Source organism: Chiroxiphia lanceolata, chromosome 14 (assembly GCF_009829145.1).
Source record: "Chiroxiphia lanceolata isolate bChiLan1 chromosome 14, bChiLan1.pri, whole genome shotgun sequence".
Lineage (NCBI taxonomy): Eukaryota > Metazoa > Chordata > Aves > Passeriformes > Pipridae > Chiroxiphia > Chiroxiphia lanceolata.
In genome coordinates this window covers 6,361,091-6,380,959 of record NC_045650.1, presented here as the reverse complement: position 1 = coordinate 6,380,959, position 19,869 = coordinate 6,361,091, and the positions used below count along the sequence as shown (strand labels likewise).

The 19,869-nt window shown below is 37.5% G+C and overlaps 1 protein-coding gene across 2 annotated transcripts in view; it reads right to left on the bottom strand.

The window, feature by feature from the left end:
- Positions 1-19,869, bottom strand: part of PCDH11X (protocadherin 11 X-linked) — a 461,507-nt gene that overhangs the window by 148,374 nt on the left and 293,264 nt on the right. The gene's annotated exons all lie outside the window — the stretch shown is intronic.

Genomic DNA, 19,869 nt, shown 5'->3' with positions numbered 1-19,869 from the left:
TGATGCTGCCACTGCTCAGAACAGGGCAGAAGTTTTGTGCTAAGCTGCAGCAGAGCTCAGGTGCTCTCAGGCTTTGCCTGGATGTGCCTTGGTTGGGCTGAGGTGTGCTTGCTTTGCTCTACTTGACTTGTTTGTTGTAACAGCCATTCTCAGAAAGGCACAATTGTTTCTGTGCCTCTGGTTCAGGGAAATAGCTGTTGTTTTATAGATACACATGTATGAACTAATAGATAGCAACACATGCAGCAATTCTGGGGAAATTGAACTATGACTGCAGAAAAAATGCAGCAGAGAGGAGTACAGGCATGGGATGGCAGCAGAGGCCCTAAAAGTGCAGGCACAGGGTGATAATGGAGAGACAACAGCTATAAACCCCACCCCTAGGAGCTGGACATTAGCTTTGAACTCAACAAGGAGAAGAAAAAACAAAACTAGTATCCAACATATGTAAAAGAAACTGTAAACTGTAAATTTGGATCTAAGCAGTCCTATGTAGAAAGAGCAAGGTGCAAGATATTTAGCAAGCATGTAAAGATGACCCTGATTGCACTGAAGGACAAGGAAGAAGGAACCATCAACATCAGCATCCCATCTCTATCAAAGGGCTTGAATGCTCATGAATGAGGTGTTCTCACCTGCTTCCAGAACAAAGCTACTGAGCAGTGAGAGAGTGGAAAAATAAGAGAAGAACTGGGAGAGGGGCAGATAATAGGAAGTTGCATATATTTTTTTTAACTGCATCTAATTTGTATTATAAGTGTAAGTATCATTATAACTGGGTTAATAATAATTCTTTAGACTCCTAAGACTTCAATTAAACTAACAAATATTCTGTGTTTGCACAGAAACTGTCTTTTCTTTTGCCTGCAATAGGATTTTGACTGCAAAATGCCTGAGAATTCAAGCAACCACCTCTGTAATTTGGATGCAACAAACCGGTAACAGTGGCAGTGTACAAGACCATGTTTGTGGAAGCAATTGGGAAGGATGCTTACTCACTTGAGTGACTATGAAAACTGTCACATTAAACCTCTGCCCATACCCTACATCAGTTCTGTTTTCAGAAAATAGATTGGAGAAATTGAAATGAGAAACTGGAAAAAGAACAATATTGATCTCATTTTTACAAAGTTAATTAGTGTTGTTCCTTCTTTCTAAATATCTGGGTTTACCATGCTTCCCAGATTAACTGAATTATGTAATTTGAGACGATATAATGTAATCAGAAATACCTGTTTATTTTCAGAAAGAAAAAATGAGCATGAAATAACAAGAAAACTTTAGCACCTTATTACAGTGAACACTCTATAACCATGTAAACACTATTAAAAAAAAATCAAAAAGCACAATTTGTTGTGCTGATGCTGGTATAAATGTAATTATATTTAATTAGTACATCAGGACCTTTGCCACTGGTTAATTCTTCATCTCTCATTCTCAAAGGTATGCTCTTACCATCTCTCTCAGAAACACAATGGCTCCCTCAGAGCCAGTTCTGCAGCAAATTTTTTTTGCTTTACTGTCCAGAACCCCCCTTGAATTTTGACAAGCAACAGTGCGAGTAAGGAAAGGTGAAAAGCAGCATGTACTCACAATGAAGATAAGATCTGAATTCTTAACAGGTATCTCAGAAGACTGGAAATTTTTCTTTTTCAAACTCTTTATGAATACTAATTCTGAGAGCTGACAGTCAACATGCAGTGAACAGTTCACTGAAGTTATAACCATCCCTCCATTTGCTAGAGGCTGCTCCAAGGCTCATGTCTTGAAATCTAGCACCCGGCCAAAAAAATATAATCAGCTCTGATAAAAAGGAAGTTAAGCCCTTAATCAGTACCATTTCAAGCTGTCCTGACAGACTACAGCAAAAGAGGTGGTAAAACTAATGAGATGGAACTCCAGCTCCAAAGGAGTTGCACCACCAAAGCATTGTGCAGCAAGCAAGGGGGAATCATTTCAACCTTGGAGCTCTGGGTGGGACCACAGCAGAGCAATCCCGAGATCATTTCTTTCTTTCTGCAATAAGTACATAGGCACTGATGTCTGGGGTTTTCATTACTTCCCCTTCTATACTGCTTCAACCCAATACAAAAAAAAAAAAAAAAAAAAGTTCAAAATCTTCTTCAAAACTTAATTTACTTTGTGAACAATAGTAATGTTTGTGGAAAAACAGCAGGAGGGTGCAGAGATAATGACAGGGGTATTGGATATGGAAAGAACAAAAGGTTTCTTCTTTCCCAGTCAATACCCAAATACCACGTTTGCCACTCCAGCTCAGCATGGGTCACACCTTCCTTGTACTACCCAAAAATGGATTGGGTTGTGATCGGCGTCTGTGCATGACACAACTCCCAGCTTTCAGCATGTGTTGATACCTAATACAAGACAGTTATCTTTCCAAATCCACCAATGTTCTTACAGTGACCATTTAGAAACAGCAAGGAATTATTATTTTTGAGCTAAAATAAAAAGAAAATGCATGTTACCAGACCTGTCATAAACTATAATGAAAGGCTGATAGAAAGCTGAAAACCAGAAATATAATTAGATATCCATTCTTGACCTATTATTTCCTTTAATAGCAACACAAACAATGAAACATCATCAGAGACACAACTTTTCTGACATTGTGGCTGCCTTACCAAGACAGCTGTCTGCACATGTATCCATTCTCTTTTTCTAACTTTTTACAAATGACCTTCATAAGAGGAGGTGAATAGAAACTGAATCCCTGTAAACTTTCCCATAAATACCAGACTGAAACATAACATCCCATCATGTCAGGACAGCACCCTAATACTAATCATATGCCTGGGGGGAAATTCAGTAATAATTTGAATAAAACATCTGCACATCATCAGTAGCATTATATGAACATGAGTTACTGTAACATCAAATCAGGATCAACCTGATAGGGGAACCATCACTATGCTATCACTTCCTTAATTCTTTTACTCAGTGCCAGCATTTTGGACAAGGAATTTTATTTCTCTATGCAAACAGAAGGATTCTGGATACAAACTTTATTCTGGTATGCTGTCTTTGCCTCTTTGCAGGTATGTTTTGCCCGGGGGTATGAACTTGGAGCATTTAACTAAGTGGGCAATCAGGCAGTGAGGAAACCTGAACATCTGGGCCAGTCACAAGCTGACATTTATCTGCAGGAAATACTGAACGGAGAGCTCAGGATAGAAAATTTATAAGCTTGCAGATGAGCAGAGAGGGAGGTGAAATTTGTCAAGTCGATTTGTTCATTAAGCCCAGCCCTGCCAGGCGTACTCTGGAATGTTCTTTCTCTCAATGTATTCCAAAGCACAACCGGCCGCCCTCGCAGGTGCTCAGTGTGGTTTGCTGCTCTTTTCAGCTGTTTGTTGTCTGACTAATTTCACATTATTTATTATCTGTGTGAGGGTGGTGGCAAAGTAATAAACTACCTTTTGGGAAATGGCCTGACACGTGTTGAAAGGTGCTGCACGATCCAGCAGGTTCTGTCCTGGAGCAATGCTCACTTCCATGTTTCCTCTCTCACCTCCCCCCGAGTGCATTGGCTCCACTGCGTGTAGAGGAATCAGACAGAAAATCAGCCCATATAGTGCTGGGAAAACACAATGAACTCAAAGGGGACATATTTTGGGAGGAGAAAGTATTATGAAAATACTTATGCCAAAATGAAAACACACATATGCTCTGTTTCTGTAGGACCTGATCCAAAGGTTTTATGACCTCATCCAGTTCTGATCACAGGGATTGAAATCAGCAAAAAACACAGTCCTAACGACTGATCCTTAAAAGTCAGGGGTCTTACCTTCTTTCTAGAACAGTAGTCTAAGTCCTTTTTTTAAATTATGGCAGCAAATCCTCTGTTAAACTATTCTACAGTAGGAAATCTATATCTTTTTTTGCAGCTACATGGTACACAGTATAACAAAGGAAAAAAATCAACCTGGAACATTCAGTTCAGCCTCAAAATAATTGCCAGAACCTCTGGAATGCTATTTTGAAAAAGGTTTAGGTAATAGAAAATTTTTATTAAAAATTAAATGCCTAAGATATAGAAATTTATTACTATTATTTTCCTTATTATATGTTACAGCGGGTTTTTTTTAATGCCTAAGTTTAATGTTCTCTTAAAATCAATTTGCTTTCAGGATTAATTTTCAAAGACTTCATCAGTTCTTAAGAATGAATCCGCAGAATGTTCCTTCATGAAGAGAAATGAGTGTTATCCTCATTCAACCTGAAGCATAGCAAGAACAGATGACTAAAATGCAAGAGTCTGAACCAAGACAGAAAGATTCCAGAGACTTCTACAACGCCAGTTCCTTAACCCAGCAACCGGTGTATATTAAAACCTTTCTGAAGAATAATATTATTTATGGATTCTGAACTCTGATGTGATAATGAAGAAGAATATCTTTCCTCTTCTGATCAGTATTGGGGTGGGTATTCACCTAAGAGAAAATGATGTTCTTGGAACTGTTCTCATTAGACAAGATGCTCAGAATGGTGGGCACGTATGTCAGGTCAAAAGGTCCTGCAGTTCTTTCAGAGCTGCTCATTATCATACATGACAGAGAGCACTATAGCCACCAGGTAAGTCCTAAAATTTAGGAGCAGATCCAAGCAGCCTTCTTTTTTTTTTTTTTTTTGGTAATTGAAATGCGCCAACTATATCTTTCACAAAATATGGACAGCAGAAGACATAATGCAATCCATGTTAAATGTCATTTAAGAAAATACACCTGTGCTATGACATAAAAGGTAAATTATTTTTTAAAAAAGGGAGAATAGAACCTTCCCTATAAGAAAGGCAATCATAGCACTGAGAACTCAAAAGACCACCAATTTACTGTTCAGTTTTCAGCTGAGCAGATTCCAACTGCAGTTACAACTCACTGGAGCTCATTAGTGTCCCTGTTAAACAGGAAATTAATTTGAACTATGACAACAGCACCTATAATGGCAATTTCAGTCAAAGGGAAGTGTAGAGTCCTGAGCAGACAATACTCAGAATGAGGGGCACCAAATACATTCAGTGCATAGCCTCACATGAATAGTCAGATAATTTTGCTTGAATAAGAAATGAACACTGAAAAACAATACTGGATCTACACAGTTGTTGAATTAAAAAGCACAATCAAAGCACTGGAAGCATCCATTTCTTCAATGATTCAGGTCCCTTACGGTCATAGGCAATTAGATCATACATGGGCATTATAGACAGATCTGCAGAGCAGCTATTCCACAAGCCACTGCACAAAGAGGCCACTGAATGCACCCTCATGCCCAACAGCCAACCCTGCTGCTACAATTTAAAAACAAAAAACAAAAAACAAAAACCAAAAAGAGGAGAAAAACAGTAACATAGTGTACAAAAGAATAAACCTATGGTGTGTTGGAGGGAGTTGGGGAGGGATCCTCAGTCCAAAAAAATGAGTCTTGCCTCATGTTATGCAGAAGTGACACACTGAGCCAATACCTGATCAAATACAAGTTTTTACTTTGGAGTGATATTGATATGGCCATGGATGAGTGGAACTGGGCTTTCCAAAACCACAAGCTTTTGACAAGTCAGACTCGTATGTGATCAGGAAAAGAGTTCTTTGTGCTTAATTCATTACTACTTCTTCATTAATTAATGATTTATTAGACATTACATCACATCTAAGAGTTTGGCACTGCCAGAGACCAGCACAACAATTACACAAATAAATCTGGACATGTAAAAGCCTCAAGGATATTGTGAAATGAAGGCAGGAGGACAAACAGCATCAACATTGGCTACATAAAGGAAACCTTTTCCTAGTAAAATAAAGCAACAATACAGGGAGATATAAACTGCAGGAAGTAAGATAGGTGGGTTACTATCTTGGATATAGAACCAATTTTCTTAGAAGACTGGTCATTCTGGTCAGTGCTCTGCCCTACTAAATGTTGACTTTGCTTATTAGCTGAACCTCAGAAAACCAGCAAATACTATGCCCAACATGATCCAAATTATTCCTGTGTCCAGTATCAGATGAAGAGTGTATTCAAGTACAGTATTTTAACATTACCTAAAATTTACTGAAAGCTTAGAAACCTGAGTTAACAGCACTTATAGAAAAAGTAAATGTAAAGAAAATAATGTAAAGAAATCCTAATAAATTACATTCAAGGTCAATGATGCTTGAACTGCCTGAAATCCGAAATTTTCACGATCACTATGGAAAACTACTGATGGTTTGTTTTAATACTTTGAATGTCAGCATTTCCTAGACTATCAGAATGACAGCTGTAGAGGAAGTAATGGATTTATGTCTGTAGTCTCAGGGGAGTAACAATGATAAGGGCACAGATATAGCAGTAAATTTTGTGTGTACCTTAAGTATTCAGCTGACTCATCACAGTCTATTTTCTCTTATTACAGGGGAAAAAAACACCATGAAGCAAACAAAGCAGTTGAAATACACAACATCCTGGGATACGTTTAATAAAACCAAGAGCACTCTTAAGGCAGAAGGATGTCTCCAGGCTTACACTACATGGAAACAGTAGAGAGGGGACATTTTTAAGAGAGTTAACGTAAGAATTTCAGCCTGGAAGTGAAGATACAGCTTTATACACTACATTGATATTAGCTAAAAAGGTGACTGTTTTGTTTGTGTGTCTTTGTTTATATTTATATATATACAGTAGATTTGAATGCAAATAAACACTGATATCCAATTTGCTGAGATATTCCTGCCTTTGGACACACCTTGGCAAAAATAAATGTGACTTTATAGTGGAGTCCAAGTGAAAAATACACAGTTTTAGGGTGGTTCTTTTTTGTACTTTTTGCTTCTCTGCAAATCTACAATCAAATCTGGTGGATATAGTTTGGAAAAGGTAAGCTGTTGTAAAAGAGCAAATGAAATTAAGAGAAAAATAGCATTTCTTGCCCTAGGCATGAAACAGTGCCCTTGAATTATGTGTTACAATCAATTTCTAAGCTTACACTATAGATAACATCTTTCAGTGATGTCTCATCAAGCAAATTAGATCTGACCAGTGAAATACTGTAAGTTAGCTGGAATTGATGAAAATATTAATGCACTTGCTTTCCTGAGCCCCCACTGCCTAAAGTATTAACTCCCTTAGAAGATCAATCGTTACTCTAAGCTCTGACCCACAGACAACAGAATTCAACAAAATCTATGGGGATTTACAGTTAAGAAAGAATAGAATTCTGCATTAATCAAATGCTCTAATTAAGATCTGGAGTGGTCAAATGAGGCTTCCACTTGTTAGACAACAGTGTTTTGGGAAAACAAAAGAATCTCAGCACAGACATGAACCAGTTTTAGGCAGAGTGAAAACTTAATGGGCAGCTGCTGTTGGGCATCCCATAAGTCTGTCAGGTAGCACAGATAGAAAATTTATATAAACCTATAGCAGTCAACTGAAAATGTTTGAACTGAATGCAGCTTACAGATGGAAATAAACTTTGTTTCAGAATTAAACCCTCGCTATTGATGTCACTACATCAGACTTTAAATAAGTTTTAATAAAAGCACATTCAATATATGGCAAATCAGAACAGAGAATCACAGAATGGTTTGGACTGGAAGAGGTCTTAAAAACCATCTAGTCCCAACTCTCCTTCCATGGGCCACTATCCCAGGTTGCTCCAAGCCCCACCCAAACTGGCCTTGAACACTTCCAGGGATGGGGCAGCCACAACCTCTCTGGGCAACCTGTGCCAGTCCCTCACAGTAAAGAATTTCTTCCTAAGATCTAATCTAAACATCAGAGATTCAAACTCAATTCCAGGATATAAAAAAGTTTATATCACTTCATTTACAGAATGAGGTGTTTAAAGCTACATTCCCACATATATTTTTAGCAAACCCACCTGTCCTGGTGAGGCAGATGGCAATAGCAAATGACTGACATTAAGAAAAATTAGGTAAGAACTTACTTAGGAACCTAAATCTTGTGATTTAATTTGTACATCTAATTTGATGTAGCTGCTTTTACATACCCTGGTTTTCATTTAGTTGGAAGTCAGAGTTCCCACTGATAAATCACAGATATATCACTGCTGATCAAATAATTTGGGATGGTTTAATGGAGTAACAAGATGGGCTTTTGAACTAAGCCGTGCTTTTCTTGGGACATGCCTATTGTGTCTCTGCCACGTAAAGACATGAGAACATTAACACCTACCTGCAGAATAGGACAAACCATATTTACATTAGCAAAGTATTCGAAAGAATAATGTGACAAACAAAGGGTTTGCAATTAATTAATTTTTAATTTCAGTGAATCTAAACTAAACAAGTCATAGAAGCCCCTGCTTCAGACTGATTGGAAAAAAAATAGAAGAGATAACGATTAATCTACAGCCTGTTTTTATAGGCATGAAACACTTTTAACACTGATAATGGGATTTCTTAAAAAAAAAAAAAAAGGCAATCCAAATTACACTTCACCTCCAGGTAAAGTTAAATCAGTTCTATGCATAAAGTAAATTAAGTTCTAGTGTATCAAAGATGCACGGAAAGAGCAGTTTGATTTTTGCTTTGCTTTGCTATTCAGATTATCTCCCAGGGACTATTCCCCCCACAGATCAAAGGGTGACTGCTTACCAAGAGCACTGACATGGAGAAGTATCTCAGGATATATTTACACCATAGAGAGCCCATGTGCAGGCCTGTGCTCTCCTGAGTCTGTGCTAGTGACTGGGAGCACGGACACTCTACCTGTGCTCAGAGCACAATGTGCAGATGCACCATTTATACCTTCAACCACAGACTGGTAGAACTTTCCAAGATGCTTTGCCAGAACACTGGAAAGGGGCAACAAAGCCAGTGGTACTTTGGTTATAGTTTCAAGAAGGTGTGAGATTTAGGCTGTCCTGAGGACTAAGAAGAGAGTAACAGTGACAGGTTGGGTTTGCACAGAGATTGAGTTTCAGATCACGGCGCTGGAGGTCCTGGTCAGAAACCCACAGATACTCCAGGCAAAGGCTCCCATCACCATAACTGTACAGTCACAATCTGATTTAATTTCCTTCTGCAAACAATAAATAGGACCCCCTATATACTACTACATGTGTACACCACTGAGCAGCAGCAGTAATTGTTTATGTTACAACGCTGATTACAAACCACAATCCCTTCCCTGCAAAACTCCATCTGATGGAGGTTTTAATGCAGAACAGCACAATTCCTTTGGATGGAATGAATTGGCAGGGCCCCAGAATTAGTCAAGCACGGAGCAAATAAGCAGCCTGTAATTTGCTGATGCAGTGATGAAGGCGACCAGAAAGATCCTTACAGATTAGCAGCAATCAGGGAGAACTTCTCTGTGTGTTAAATGCCTCTCCTCTGGCAAATAAAGAATGTGCTCAGGAGCACCTAACAAACATGGTGGTTCATGCTTCCCTTACTAAAGTAAGCTTTTCAATCAACAATGGAGAAACATGCTGTGTACAATGCTAAAACACGGGATGACATTTTAAAAGGCCTCAATCCCAACTAGCAAATTGAGCACTGCATCTGTTAACAAGTGCAGAGCAGACATTCAGGCACGCACCTAAATGCAGATTAATAGCACATACAGCTGCTGAAAAATATGAACACAAAGGGCAGAGATAGTGAAGGGAGAAAAGAATAATTTGTGGCACCTGTGCTTTATTTATGAGGCTGGATTGGCTATGAGACAGGCTTGTTTTTCTGTCAGTGATCATGCAAAATTCACTCCCACTTCTGCATTTTAACATCCAAACTTTCTTTATTTCATCTCCCTGGATATATATTTTCAGGGATAATTTTGAAGAAAATTTTGGACTATCTACATTTGAAGAAAATTATTCAAATGTTAAATGAGAAAGTGGCACCAAGTAAATAAGGTTGGAGAAACTACTACAACACGCTTTGAACTTTCAGTAACCAGGTTTGTGATGCTGATCTTTACATTATTAGCCCCAACATCAGTCAGACTTTTCTTTCCATTGCTCTCCCTAAAAATGAAAAATCAAATACTAACTCAGAGAAGCTAAACCTTCATTGTTATTCCATTTGACCTCAAGAAGTCAAAAAAGTTTATATAAGGGATTTGTCTGAGATCAACATAAACAGATTTCAAAGCACAAAACATTGGAAGGACTCAAAGTGAGAGACATTTATGACCTGACCTGTACAAACATGTCAAAGAGTGGTACTTTGTCTGCAGTTACCTTGAACAAATCACAGAAAAATTTTCCCCAAGATCAATAGTTAGTGGAGAATCAGAAAACTGTATTTCAAAACAGGTTTTTTTTACCAAACCAAATAATTATTTCTGTAAATCAAGTTTTTTAAAGCATTTTACACCAACAAAAGGAGGATAAAATGAAGGTATAGGTCAATTAAATGAAAATATCAGTTCAGTTTTCAAAATGAAGAAAAAAGTTACTTTATCCAATACATCCTAAACACATTTCCACAACAAAAAGAGGAAACTTCTTCTATTTCAGAGTTCTCAAAAGTTTGAAAGCAAACATTTTTTAAAACATTTATTCAGTCTTGATATATACCTCTGGGAACACAAGATGCAAAGATATCAAATTTATTCCCTGAAATTTCCACATGATAGAACTTGATCATATACAATATATGCACTGTAGGTCCAGCATTCCCAAACCATCAAATCTCCAAACTTCCAAGGCACAGCCAGGAGGTGCTCAGCAATTTGGGCACACTCAGGGCCGCTTGTATTTCCTATGACAGCACAGACTCCTGCCCAGCACACACAGAGCTGCTCCACTCATTTATATTGGTCATGGCTAAAAGAACCATTTTTTCCTGAGTGTGTCTGAACCACTATCAGAGGCTGCCATATGTCAGATAATTATTCAGGGAGAAATAAATCTGGCCCACCCATGGAAAAAGGGGAGTACACAATGATTGAAGACTGTTTGTAAAAACATGATTACATGACATGACCTGAAAACACAAAACACAGTTTTTAGCATCAGCTGATTATTACTCGCATGGCTGCATAATTTTCTCCTTATACAAAAGATCCATTCCTGATGCCAACTTTTAGTTATGCAAAAATTTAAACAAAGCCAAGACAAACAGTCTTTCCATATCTTTGGCTAAATTGTTGACTGGGATCATCAGTATCGGCCAGAAAGGAGATGTGGTCTAATAATTTATAACTCTCAGATGAATTTTAAGAGAGTAGAAGTTATTTTAATGGTTTTAAAAAATAAAAATTAATTATTTAACAGCATTAAGAATTCATTAAAAACAAATATTTGTGGAATTTTCAGTAGAGGCCAAATCTGATCTCACTCTTATTCTTCTTTGACCAATCACCTCGAGATGGGGCATTACATCAAAATATCAAACTGCTGGGATCCTGAAAATATTGATCCAGACCCCAGTGCAGACAATATCTGTTATTCAATGGGTGTGAGGATATGCTCTGCAAAACTCATAACTAGATGCTAAAAAAGTTCATGGGAATATATCACAGAATCACTGAATGGGTTGGGTTGGAAGGGACCTTAAAGATCACCTCATTCCACCCCCTACCATGGGCAGAGACACCTTCCACTCTCCCAGGTTGCTCCCAGCCCCTTCCAACCCAGCCTTGGACACTCCCAGGGATGGAGCAGCCACAGCTTCTCTGGGCAACTTGGGGGTGGAACAAAGTGATCTTTAAGGTCTCTCCCAACCCAATCCACTCTATTATTCTGTGATAAATTGTCTTTACTCAAAACCACTGAGGATGCTACACAGCTAAGAGACACTAAGACACATTCCAGCTCCATATCATGCCATTCCACATCAGATACTGTCACAGAGGCCACTTTTTCTAGTGAATCCCCCAGAGCTGCTGAATTCAGGGAAGCATAGCAGATGGTTCAAGAATAATGTTAGTTTCATGTGAAAAATGAACCTTTGATAAATATTGCTAATATCTAGCATAGGGTTGATATATATTCTCATTAACTTGAGTCAGACAGATTGGCAATAAAACCTTCCATGCTGAAGTCAGAAAAAGGCAAAAGTGTCTTCCTTTTATCCTGCCATTAAAAATCTGAGGAAAACAGGAGAAAGAAAATCTGCAAGATAAAGGTTAAAGCCAATCTTGCAGAAGTCAAGATAATTTTAGGTTCTGAATTGCAGGAGTATCTGATTAGGCATTGTTTCCTACAGTCTGGAGAACAATAGAACTGTGATCACTGCAAACAAATATTTTGCTTTGTATGTTGGTTAAAAGCTGGAAATCAACTGCCAGGCTCACTTTTCCCCTCTGAATTGTGAAATGTTGTGTATGGGTTCAAAGCTCCTCACAATCAAAGGCAGAAACACGGAGGTGACTGCCAAGTTCCTGCGCCTGTTACCAAGCAAATATTTTATGACAAAACAGAAAATAATCAAGGCTGCTGTGGGGAAGAATGAAACATGTTTAATAACATGGTAAAAGGATGGAATATAAAGCGTATCAGAAAAGTCACATGCCTACACACATTTGGAGTATCCCAGTGGAACTCCCTACAAGATTATCTTGCATTAAGCCAAAGCCAGTCACATTTGGTTTCTTTACATGGAGTGACACTGAAGCTGATGGGATAAATAGGCACAGTCTCAGGGTGTTGAGATGCTTGACCCATGACTCAGTTGGGCTCTACATGATTATTGATGTCAAGAAGGAAGTAGTTTTGTCAGTCAAAACATAACAAATATCCCCATTTCCACTGGAAATTCTTAATATTTCAATATTCCTCCCAAAGTGTTGAGCAATGACAGCCTTCCCTATACTCTGCTTCCCAGCACAGAGAAGATGATGTGCTGTTTTTACCTTTCCATTCCCAGTTGAAATAAAGGACGAAGGAATTTAGAAAGAATGTTTGGACATGAGCTTTGGGGACCAAATGGGAGTACATAGATTTCTGTCAGAAGTAAAAACAAAATAGGGATTTTTCCGGTGTGTCTTAAGCTTTAGGAGGAACAAATGAACAAATAATTAAAAATTAGGTGGATTTCAAACACTAACTCAGAAGATCAATTATATAGAAGAGTTTAAAGCTCTCAGTTTCCAAACACTACACTAACAATAGTGCAAGAGTAACAATAGTGCAAGAGTATTGATCCAGGAGAATTAAAAAATAAAAAAGGAAAACAAACCACCACAATCCAAAGTTTTCCCTTTCTTTTGAATTTTAAACAAAAATCTTGGACATGAGATGGATATAATCTCATTCAAGAACAGTTTTTCCTATCCATCTAATCCTTGCCTGGCACAGGTAAACTGTTAGGTAAGTTAAATTATATTTAACTATAATACTAGAACTATTTTTTTCTCATGAGCTAAATGTTTAAAATAGCAATAAAGGAAAAGAAACAGAACAGACCTGGTATTATGAGAAGAGCACAAAATTCCAAACCAAAATTCACTCAAGAAACAATGAGAGGGTCCAATGTTTCCAATATTTCCCAGCTTGGGACACTGGGATGTAAAATAATTTGGGAGTTGAAAAACACTTGATTAATTCTGTTAGGAGTAAGAAATGTCTTTTTTTGTTGTTGTTTAAATGCTATTTGAGCTTTTAATAGATATACATTACAGAATGTTATTGTTTGCTTTTCCCTTATTTCAGTTTTCTGAAGCATTTCTGAAGGAAATCTCCGTGCTGCAAGCAAACCTTTAATGGACACACTAATACAAATTATACAGATGGGCAAGCTAAGGATTTATTAGGAACTCCAACTGTTAAATTTCCTTTGAAGTCTTCAGATTCAGCACATCCACACTATAAACCCAGAGGTGAAGTGATAAATTTTGTAAATTGGAAACAGAGACACACTAAGCTCCCAGCTATTTAAATAGTTGCTCAAGGGATTTAGGGCAGAAATTGATTAGTTTATGAAAGAAAGTTCTGGTCACTGGGGATAACAGGGAATCCAACCAAGCTCCAGTCACAGATTCCTCACCTGCTACAGCTGAAACACCCCTTGTGTGACTGCCAGGGTGTGAGAGTGAAACCTCAGAGAGTTGTCTAAAACCATCCTTCCTCTTAAAACTCAATTGGTGCTTTCCAACACAAACTGTATTTGCTTTCAATTGCTGTTATAGCTTTGACTCTACTATTATTTTGATTTCTCCTTGAGGTTCAGAATCAGGTGCTTTGTTGATTGTAAATAGCAAACATGAAAGAATAATTATTAATGTAATTATCAAACTTATCACGAATGTCAAAAAACAGCAAGTCTTCAATAAAACCTACTTTACAAGATTAAAGCTTCCCAAGAGACCCAGTGACATTTACATATTTTGATCTGGAAAGGAATGTAAAATCACACTAATGACAGCAAAGCACGCCAGATATGAACAGCTCACTGCTCCTAACGAGAAGGTATTGAAAGGAAACAAAATCCCAGAATTACAGGGAGAAGAAGGTGGGCAAAGCTCTGCTCATCACAGGTAACTCCTGGAATTTAGGACAAAATGTTGTAAAGGTACCTGTCCATACAAAATTGACTTTGCTGCTGTAACCTGTACTCCACAGACATGACCGTGTTGCTTTGTGGCTTACAGGGACTGTGAGTTCATGCATGTCCTCCCTTTCTATAAAAACTCTCCAGGGGCTTATGAAAATGCATGAAAAATCAGGAAAAATATTGTTTTGAGTATGAAAAATGAAACCCAAGTTCAGAAGGGACAGAGAAAGGACTAAGAGGAGAATCAATCCTGGAAAGTAAAGGAAAAAAAGTTACCATGGGCAAAGGGATGAGTAAGCAAAGACATGGAGGTACCACAGAAATGCAAGAGAAATAGGAGAAAGTTAAAGGGAAGGTACAGGTGAAGAAAAATTGAAGAGAGTAATGTAACATAAATTAATTATTTATGTTTATTTTCCCTAGAAGCTTAGCTGCCAAAACATTGGCCTCACTTGCTCTATGCTACCAGACTCCAGAAGACATGTAATTAAATCCCCTGCTTGACTAAATAACCCAAACTGCCTCATTTTCAAATGGTTACTGCTTTGCCAACATACCTAATATTAACAAAGACATTGACTGATTGAAGTGTATGGCCAGGTCATTATTTCTGATATTACAGGATTTTAAAAATTGCATCTAGAGTATAAGAAAGCATTTATAAGCAATTAATTTCCTATTTCATATTAAATATTGTATTAAATTAAACTACATGAATATGCAATCCAGTATAATTTGCCATTATTTCTGAAATTCCTTAATAGGTAATTTCTGGGAAAGAGTTATTTAAATCATTATTTATTAAATAATATTCACCAATTATTGCCAGAAATAACGTGAAAGTGTTAGCTTTTAAAGAGTGTATCTTCCTTTGAAGGATACTCCTTATGTAGAAGGGCACAGTGAGAAAAAGACATGTAGTTAATTAAAAAGTGCTGCACGTGCACACACAAAGACACACAAAATACACTCATCTGCTAAAATGATTTTAGTTGCTGGTAATATCAAAACTTCCTTCAAGCACATTAACTTACAGGTGATTCAGTTTTGCCCAGGTTTATGCCAAGCCCCCATGAGCACAAGCCATTCAAATGCACGTTCACATGTATAACCTCCAGGTAGACTGCACTTAAATCCTTTTTATTTTAAGGTGGAGAAAAGTAATAGTTCAGAACCATAACTCCACAGAGTAATGAAATAAAAGTTATTGCTCTTATTACTATCATTAAACTATCATGACTGCCCACAATAATTTCTTTCCATTTTTATATGTCCTGTAAAGTTGAAAAAAGAAGAGTAGAATCTTATTTATCATTAAAGGAAAGCTTTCAAACAATGATTTTTTGAAATAAATCATTTAGGTAAATACAGGCATGTTAGAAATAGATTTGTAAGACAGAGGAGAGAGATGGAACAAAACAAAAGGCAGTGCAGAAATGAAGTTGCTCCTTATACAGAGCTCAAAGGAATTATGAAGCCATACTTGCTGTGGGTAATATGCTTTTATTTACCCTCCCTTCCTTTGTGCCTGATAACACCACTGTGGCACTGCTCCACTGATCACTTTGGTCAATGATTCTCTTGGCTCATCTGTCTGTACATCAGCCAGGAAGGAAAAAGGACTTGAAAAATCTACCCTGAGCAAAACCCATAAAATATTTTAATGTAGTAACATGAGTCCGAGCTCACTGAGTCCTTCAAAATTGTAGATAGTTGATACAAGGATTAGTTTGTCAGGAATGGAGAGAGGCTGATTTTGGAGGAGAAAACGAAAAAAGTGGACAGCGTGGGGAGAATCATGGTGTAATGGTAGAAGGATCCCATCAGAAAATGACTTAGGATTCTGTTATCACAAGGTTTAAGTAGTGTAAACTTTGAGGTATAAGATAAAGTATAGATGCTTTGCTCCAACATGAATCTCCATCTGGGCTGTTCACTGACATTAAACAGACATTTCTATTTTACAGGAGACTATGACTGCCTGATAAGAGAGACATGACCTTTCCTTTTCCTCTCTCTTTCCCTCAACAAAAATGGTCTACTTCAAAATGTCATGGAAGTGTAAGAACTTAATCTCAAATCTGTCACAGGACCAATAGATTCATTGCCAGTGAAGTATCTTTCCCCCCCCCCCCCCTCCTTAACTTGTGGTAAGTAACAACTCAGTTTTGCTTTCCTAACCAATAATCAAAATAAAATCAACTATCCATGAAAATCCCTCATATGCATGCAATAAACTATTTTCTTTGAACAAGTATGTGAGATCATATTTTGGATAAGATGATTTAATCCATAAGATACCAATTTTTTACTTTAGAACAGATAAAAAGTTAGCAAATGTTTCTTGAGAGTGGTCCTACAACAAATTAAGCAGCATGGTAGAGACTCATACTGACACTGAGCAGTTCAGAAACCAGGTAGTTTTGTGAAGGCAGGGATTTACTGCTGGCCTGGAACAGGATGGTTGTACACCTGAGCACAGACTGGGAGAGGGAGGGAAAAAAAATAGTGAGTTCAATCCCTGTTCTGGATAGGAGAGTTTCTTTCTTCCATATCCTACTTCATAGAGAAATGCATTCCCTCTAGTTTAAGTCGTGTAAGTAGATGGGGCTGGAAGATGTTAAATGTAGTTGTCCACTTGCCAGCTCTCAATGACAGACAGTATTTTGCTGAGTTCTTATTTACAGAGAAAATTTTGATGAATTATACTTGAATTCTGCACTGTCTGGAAAGATGCATCTACTTTCTCTCATGACTTTTACATACCTTTTTTCTTAGGATAGTGATAATTTAAATTCATTTTACAAAAAGCGAACATATAAAGGGTGTATAAAGAACAGATAATTAATTTGATCTTCCAGTCAGCTTTTCTTTTCGCAAATGGTACTATTAAGGAAAGCAGAATTCTTTACTTCCATTTCCCAGTAAGTCTTGATTAAAATATAACTATAATAAACGTCTTTTAATTGACTTCAGATGAGGTAGAAATGTGGCATTATTACAGATATTATCTGTTCAAAAGAGATCAATGGATTATATAAAATGTTAAGGGCATAAGTTACAGTGAAGGCTCAATCTTACAATGAGCTTGATGTCCTCTACTTCAACCCAGGTGGCCTTGGTTTCCACTGCCTTTAAAAAAGGTTGTGAGAACTCAGTACTTCATAAAATTGCATCTCAAATGCACATAATCTAACCCTGATCTGAGAGGTAGGGTTGAGTTCAAGGACATTACTCTTTAATTTGATGCCATTAAGGAAACTTTTTAACAGCATCTTACTCAGTACCTTGCAAAATCTTCTGCTTAATTACTTAATGCCAGTATTCCAATAAACTCAGAAAAAGGTATAATGAATAGCGTGTATTTTGTGACATAACTTAACACCATTGGAAATCTTATTGGAATTTCTTTTCAGGAAAAGTCTTCAAAGCTCAGGCTTGGAATCAAACCTTTTAAGAATTGCTCTGACTCACAAGAGCACGTAGAGACAAGACAAAGGGGAATTGCTTTAAACTGAAAGAGAGTAGGTTTAAATTAGATATTAGGAAGAAATTCTTCACTGTGAGGGTGGTGAGGCCCTGGCACGGGTTGCCCAGAGAAGCTGTGGATGCCCCATCCCTGGAGTGTTCAAGGTCAGGTTGGATGGAGTTCTAAGCAACATGGTCTAGTGGAAGGTGTCCCTGCCCATGGCAGGGGGTGGAATGAGATGATCTTTAAGGTACCTTCCAAACCAAACCATTCTGTGATTCTTTAATTTTAGTGGGAGCAAAACACGAACATCAAAATGCCTCTGGGAGGAGCTTTGCACCTCAGTTTAGGACATGATCCAGAAGGGATCACACCCTGAGGGTTGAGCAAATTACAAATTAACGACCTGTATCTTGCAGGCTGTGAATTATTTGCATGTATTTCTGAAGTCTCCTGACACAACCCTGCATAGATTGCAGCACGGGTGAAGTTTCAGACATGCAGCACTGCAATGGAACCCCACAGTGTGAGGGAAAAACATGGGAAAGCATTACGAGGCAGTAAAACATTATTATGCAGTGCAAAGCATCCAACTTTCAAAAAAGCCTGGCTTTATTTATGTGCTATCCTGCAAATTCAATTACAGGATTGAAAATTAGCTACAGGTTTTCTGCTTAAAAGTGCTTGTACTCATTTTAGTGTAGACTTCTTTCTGTCTCTGTGCCTAAATTATTCCATTAAACACAGGAACACAGTGACAGTCTTCTGCAGCTGCAAATTCTGCTCAGTGCTCTCCTAATGTGGGTTGGTCAGATTAATACAGCACGTAACTCATCCCCTCTGAAACATCAGTATTTCATTTACCATTAACTATGAGAAAATGTCAAAGTAGTTTCTATAGAGGCAGCTCTATAGAAACATGCCTGAAAGGGTTAGGCAGGCAGAGTTCAGTTACAATTGTACCATGTAAGAGGGAAGAGTATCTACATTGCCTGGAAAGTGTCTAAAGAAACACCTAAAGGTATTATCTCTGAGTATTGTTACATATTTCCGTTTAAAAGTTCAAAACCAACATTTGCAGGTGGAATGATTAACCTATTTCTTCTTTCTCATTCCTGGTATGCTTTGAAACCTTTAGGGCTGTAGAACTGTTATAATTTCACCTCTATAGTAATTTAAAATTAGCAAGAGAGGAATTTTACAATTGCATTACTTTAAAGTTCCAGTTTGGAAAAGAGAATAAGGCAAATACCAAGATGGATAAAATACATATTTTCTGTAACTGGTAAGTGAATATTCACAGTTAAGAATCACCATATATTGGGGAACCTATGGTGTCACATTTTTATGAGCTCAGATAAGATCTGAACCTCTGCAGCCAGTTTCCTCAACCAGATTTCTTCCCTTTCCCTGGTCTGACTGCCCTATACTACCCTGGAATAGATTTGGCTGCAAAGACTTATTAGACCAAAAAAAAAAAAAAAAAAAAGAATAAGCATGCTAACGAAGCTATCATTGCATGTATTATAAACTAAGCTTGTAATGGGATTATTCCTTGGAAAATTTGTTAAAGAAATGAAGTTTGTGATGCAGGAAGCTTAGAGAAAAATTAATGAATTCACAGATGTTCACCTTAATGAACAACAGATTGAGAATATATTATTAAATTCAAAAGGAAAAGTTTGCATATGTTGTCAAAATTAGGTTTTGATCTCTACAAGCATTGTGCTCATGTGAATAATCAATTAATAATTGATTAAAGGCTTCCTCCAATTTTATCATGTTGGAACATTTTATTTTTTATTTCATTTCTCCTGAGAACTCAATAGATCAATGCGTGAATAGGTTCCTTCTGGGTACCTTAACATATAGTATCTATCTCTGATAGAAGAAGTCCCATTACCCTGACTAAGAAGTTGTCATATTGTTACAGCTCAG